Below are 7,000 nucleotides of genomic sequence, written 5' to 3' on the forward strand. Positions count from 1 at the left end.
TCATAAATTAATAAGGAAAAGTGATCATTTTGTGAGAGAGAATAAGAGGAATGATTTGATTTTTCCTCTAGAAAAAAGCAGCAAAATGGTGCCTATCATTATTTTACACAAAAAAGACTGTGGCTATGAGTGAAGATGCTTGGAGAGATATGGGGAAGGGAGTCTCTCCCCTGGTCCCCTGGAGAAGGAAACGGCAACCCACTCCAATATTCTTGCTTGGAGAATCCTACTGACAGAGGAGCCTGGAGGGCCACAGTGCGTGGGGTCACAAAGAGTCAGACATGACTGAGTCACTAGCACATGCTTCTACAGTACGGATTTTTCCAATCATATTCAAGTATTTATTCATTTAACGTGTCAACATATTACCTGGGTAATGGAATTTTAGGTCAGTCTTTATTTTCTTTATTTTCATTATTTATTTATAAACAAACACACTTTTTTTTTTATTAGTTACCTCTTCTCTCCATTTATTGAGGTGCTCATGTTGTCAGAGAAACACTGATTACAAAAGGAGAGCCACACAGCTGGAGAGACTTATCAGCAAAGGGAGTTTGTTCCCTTTATTTTTTTTCCTTCTCAACTGGGCTTGAAGGAGATGGGACAGAAGGATTACAAATTCAAAATTAGAAGGTTCAGTGGGGGTGCAAGAGAAACTATGAGAAAGAAAGAGAAAGGTGAGTGCTGACGAGTGGCACCCCCTTCAAAGATAAACCCATATTATTGTTTCTGGAGGAGGGCATGGCAACCCACGCCAGGAATCTTGCCTGGAGAATCCCCATGGACAGAGGAGCCTGGAGGGCTAGAGTCAATGGGGTCGCAGGATCAGACACGACTGAGCGACTAAGCACACATATTACTGTTATTTTTAACATTTTTAAGGAAGCTGCTCTATACTGTCTGTAATTTACTTTAAAATACCGCAATGTGGACGGAGAGATATATGAATCTCAATTTAATTTTACCCTAGAAGTAACTAGAAGTGTTAGTCACTCAGTCGTGTCCAATTCTTTGTGATCCCATGGATTCTAGCTCACCAGGCTTCTCTGTCCATGGGATTCTCCGGGCAAGAATACTGGAGTGGGTTGCCATTTTCTACTCTAGCGGATCATCCTGACCCAGAAATCAAACCTGGGTCTTCTTCATTGAAGGCAGATTGTTTACTCTCTGAGCCACCAAACAGGTAATTATCACTGAAGTGTCCTAATAAGGAACATACACTTCATGGTTGGTCAGCTGGATTTTAATGGCTCTAACCAAAACAATCCAGAAACATCTACACTAGCCTTTCAAATATCTTCATCTCCAATCAGCACATGAGGTTTTGTTAGAAGTAGTTTTTCACTGTGAAATGAATGGTGTTCAAGGTATGTGCATTGGCTACAAATGTACAGATTTTCATACCTTCAGATTAATAACCTAATATCTAAGCAACCCACTATCCTACGCCTTTTGGAAGAAAGCCCTGACTTAGGACTTATGAGTACATTTTTTGGCTGCCTAATGGCAGATTTTCTCACCTGACTCTAAGTAAAAGTTTAGCTATATTTGGCATTACAATATAGCCATATTCATCTTTACTGAAGTTTATATGCAAGATTCTGTCAGAGTGCCTAAAATGATGCAGTTTATAAAGCATCATAACTTTTTCCAATAAACATTGCTATGTAATGTTCGTATTTGTGGCAAATTTGGACTTGCCTTCACTGTGACATTTCACTACACAGTGAAGCTATGGGGGAAAAGACCTTGCTTATCTATACCAAAAGTTAATTATTATGTATGGCCAAATTTCCTTAGGTCAATTTACAACAAATTTATAATAGGGGTCATAGGGGTCAAAGCTCTGAGAAGAAGAAAGCTTGGAAATAATCTCAGCATGGTATCCTCCCTCCCAATTATTATAATTAGATTCCAGAAATATAGACATAGAAAATCTAAGATTTAATCATGACATTGATGAGAGTCTTTGTAGCTGTTTATTAAGCTTCAGAGATATCTATCCTCCCTTTTCTATGTCATCTGAGATCACTATTCCATTCCCAGTTCTCCATCCCAAGAGCCTCTTTGCCAGGTGTATTACCAACTAATCTCTGGAGATAATGCTGAATATTCTGCTGATTTCTGAATTTGCAATATCCAAGGGCATGTTTAGGGCCTTTGATCATTCTGCTAAAAGCCCTGAAAAACTCTGCTGACTTGAAAAAAGTCTGAATTAGCAGTCAAATTAGAGCCTTCACAATGTAAATTGCTGTTATTCCAATTATCCATATTTAGCATTGCCAAGCAACCTGAGCTATCTAAAATAATAGCTGAACATTTGGGCAAAGTTTATTTTCTTGCTAACTTTATAGGTATGTGTCACTTCTTAATCCCCCATACAACCATCTATTAATAAATTATCTTATCTATTGTACATTTATTAATTAACTCTTGGAATTTCTTTTAGGTCTGTTAAAAAACTATGTTTTTAAAATCTAATGTAGTCTCTAGACTAGCTCACAAAAATTTGAATGCCCTGCTTTTTCAAATCTAAATCTGCTGTGTACTTGATAAGTACTAAATCACTCCAGCATCATTAATTCAAAATTATAATCAGACTTGCTTCAGCCTCATATCGTCCTTCTCTAGGTCTCTTCACAAAACAAATTTAATGTTTTCATCTGGAAATAATTGATTCCATACCTTGCCATGAAAGCAGAGGTCTAACAATCATTAGAAATAAAATCTGCAAAAGACTGCACAGATATCTAGTTCAATATTCTTATTTAGAAGCAAACTGTGTTCCCAGAAAGGTTTAGCAACTTTCTCAGTTATTCAGCAACTTAGTATCAAAGTTGAATTATTCAGAACCCAAATTTCCTTACTCCTTTAGGCCATCTCCCCAAGGATAACACAGCCCTTCCTTTTTCAATTGTTTGAATCACTAAGAACCAACATTTCAGCAATGGAAATATGGTGAAATTGAAATCAAATCTATATCAAAATTTCCAGCTATATTGTTGATATCTAGAAATATACCCTAAGGAATAACAACATTAATTTTCTGACATTTTTAACAACAGCAAAAATACTATCTCTTTTATACTCTCTTCTGTTGTTTTTTTTTTTACATAATTTTATTTATTTCTTTTTGGCTGTGCCGGGTCTTCATTGCTGCGTGGACTTCTCTAGTTGCAGCAGGCAGAGGCTACTCTCTAGTTGTGGTGCACAGGCTTCTCACTGCCGATTCTCCAGTTGCAGAGCACAGGCTCTATGCCACGCTGGCTTCCAGTAGTTGCGGCACGTGGGCTCATTAGTAGCGGCTCCCCAGTTCTAGAGAACAGCCTCAATGGTTCTGATGCACAGTCTTAATTGTGCTAAGGCATGTGGAATTATAGGAGGTGGAGAGAGCCATAGTCTTATTCTGTTTGCTTTCTTTGGAGTCATCACATAAAGTTAGGAACCCGAAAGATCTTGCTCTGATTGAGCCACTCCCGAAGCATCCTTTTCATGTTCCATTCATTGTATAATAATTTTGCTTCTAACCCTAAAACTGTCAATTTCTTTCCCTGTCCTTTTTTTCAGCTTTACGTGAATTGAAAAAGGATGAACAAATAGGTTCATAAATAAATGAGACTATAATATGGGTTTTTCCATCCTGAAGGTAATTTTTCAGTTATATTCATGCCTTCTGATAACCGGCCAAGAACCTGAATGGTACTGTATCGTATGACTAACTGACTCCATAGCATCAGAAATGATGGTGATAATATAAGTTATGGGTGCGTACTAAATCACTTCAGTCCGTCCAACTCTGAGACCCTGTGGACTGTGGCTCGCTAGGCTCGTCTGTTCCTAGGATTATTCGGCAAGAATACTTGAGTGGATTGCCATACTCTTCTCCAGGGGATCCTCCCCACCCAGAGATCGAACCCACCTGTCTAGTCTCCTGCCTGGGCAGACGGGTTCTTTACCGCTAGCGCCACCTAGGAAGCCCAATACAGGGTATGCTACCCAGAAAAATCCCATGGACAGAGGAGCCTGGCGGGCTACCGTCTATGAGATCACAAGAGTTTGACACGACTTAGCGACTAAACCACCACCCAGAAAAAACAAGGGCTTTACATCTACCAAATTATGCACGAAATCTAACATCTGCTCGAGCCTTTCAAGGTGCAAAATAACTTAATGTGTTAACATATACAATAACTTAGAAATGTCTAAATATTGTTAAGTATTGCTGATTAATTTTTGAAGAGTTAGCTTGGTATTTTCTTGTTTTATTTGATCATGCTTTTTATTTAGCTTTTTAGTACCCCTCTCTAAAAAAAATTGCTATTTTCTATGTAATCTGCACTGTCAATGCAATCCCATTTCCCATTCTCATAGTGTAGTCTTTATCATCTTCAAGTACCAGAAATAAACATTTAACATTTGCAAACAGAAAACTCTGTGTTTCTACATGCATGAGACATGATACACTTGGAGAAATGACTATCAACTGAATTCATATATGGGGAAATGAAAGATGTCAATTTTAAAATGATTTTTTCACTTCTTTAAGAACTTTCTATGAACAGCTTCTGTGAACTTTCCTCATCTGTATAACAGGGATGCTAAACTATATAACCTAAGATCTAATTAGGAAATTAAAATAGCCACTTCAATGTCTATACCATGATATATCATGTTAATATAATCAGATAATAATATGGTCCAACAATTTGTTAGGCAGCAAATGCATCTCTCTTTATATGCTGCTTTACTAAATTCAGGTTTTTAATAAACATTCATTTGCAAAGTTCCATAAAGATGTAATTATGAGATTTTTCCCATTATGGTGGCAGGTCTACAGAGGAGTGAAGTGATATTCTCTAATTATAAGATTATAACACATGTGAGGTGAGAGACATTATGGTAAGCCTAACAGGTTGCTATAAAGTATTCAGAATTTTAAAGATGAAATAAGGTGGACATTCTATGAAGTTGCAACTAATACACATAATTGCTCTTGTTTCCCTTAGATTTTTGAACTATTTCCTTTGCGTAGTTAGAACTGGAAAAAAACTGACAATAAATCAGCATTATCCCATATACTGGAACACTCAGGGCTTCCCGGGGGGCTCAGCAGTAAAGAATCCACCTGTCAACATGGAAACCGCAGGGATGTGGGTTTGAGCCCTGGGTCAAGAAGATCCCCTGGAGGAGGAAATGGCAACTCACTCCAGTATTTTCGCCTGGATAATCCCATGGACAGAGGAACCTGGCAGGCTATAGTCAGTGGGGTTGCAAAGAGTCAGACACAACTGAGCAGCTGAGCCCAGAGCAGACACAAACACTTAGTAAGCAAACCATCATATATTACTATTATAAAATTGTATAAAATCAATTATAATATTGGGTTATAGATGCGTATGGTAAAAAAAAAAAAGTATTTATTTTGCTAAGCAATACTAGCAATATAGGAAAGTGAACTAAACAGGAAAAACTAAAAATCCCCCCTCCCTTTGTCAAGAGTACACACAGGAATGATGGTAAAAGATCCTTTATTCTGTAATGTTTGGATTTCAGTGATGCCTACCTCTGAAGATAAACTTGAATGGCACACATGACACTATATGAATCTAAAGTAAGTTTGGTGCCACATTTTGAAATCCAGTGAGATATTGCATTTTACTGTCAGTCCGTGTTTCCAGAGAATTTCAGAATCATTCAAGAGTTCTAAAGAATCGATCCTATCTTCTTATTTGTGAATATGAATTATTTAAAAATAAAAAGAACAGGGAGAGGACAAGAAAACTTAAGAAAAATGATAGTATTACCTGATCAGAGAAATCTAAATAGCTTTTAGTTAGAAACCCCAGGAATTAACATCATGAGTTTAATAATGAAGAGTCAAGAAGGTTTCAGTCTTGATGTATCAGACCTCTTGGGCTACCATAACAACGTGCCGCACACTGGTGGCTTAAACAATTCATTTTCTCACAGAAGTCAGGAGCAAGGCACTGGCAAGTCTTGCTTTCTGGTGAGACCTCTTTGTTTGACTTGCTGAGCGTCATCTTCTCCATGTATCCTCACATGGCCTTCCCCCTGGGCATGTGTCCGCAGGGAGGGTGAACGAGCTGTGGCGTCTCTTCCTGTAAAGACACAGTCCTGCTGGACTAGGGTCTCACCCTTGTGACCTCACTTACCCACAATCACTCTTTAAAGGCCATATCTAAGTACAGTCACATGGAGAGTTAGGCTTTTTTCTTTTTCTTTTGGGCCACACCGTGTGGTTTGTGGGATCTTATGTCCCTGAACCTGTGCCCTCTGCAGTGGAAGCTCGGAGTCTTAACCACTGGACCGTCAGGAAAGGCCACGAGGGTTAAGCTTGTAACCTAAGAATTTTGTAGGAAAATGATTTAGTTTTTAATATCTGGTATCCATTGGAAATCCCTCAAAATATTGATCTCTCTACTTAAGGTCAAGCTAGCAATAATTGGCATGAGACATCTATTAATTGTGACAATCACAGGAAGTTTATTCTCAGTTAGAAGAAACATCTCAGTATTCTCATATTATGACTTTTATCCTTTATCCCCAGAAGAATAACACAGAGGCATTACAACACAATCTAGAGGAAATACATTTTGTTTTATTTTATTTTATTTTATTTTTTATTATTATTATTTTTTTTTTTATTAGTTGGAGGCTAATTACTTCACAACATTTCAGTGGGTTTTGTCATACATTGATATGAATCAGCCATAGATTTACACGTATTCCCCATCCCGATCCCCCCTCCCACCTCCTTCTCCACCCGATTCCTCTGGGTCTTCCCAGTGCACCAGGCCCGAGCACTTGTCTCATGCATCCCACCTGGGCTGGTGATCTGTTTCACCATAGATAGTATACATGCTGTTCTTTTGAAACATCCCACCCTCACATTCTCCCACAGAGTTCAAAAGTCTGTTCTGTATTTCCGTGTCTCTTTTTTTGTTTTGCATATAGGGTTATCGTTACCATCTTTTCAAAT

This window comes from Cervus elaphus, chromosome 18, assembly GCF_910594005.1.
Source record: "Cervus elaphus chromosome 18, mCerEla1.1, whole genome shotgun sequence".
In the NCBI taxonomy this organism is placed as follows: Eukaryota; Metazoa; Chordata; class Mammalia; order Artiodactyla; family Cervidae; genus Cervus; species Cervus elaphus.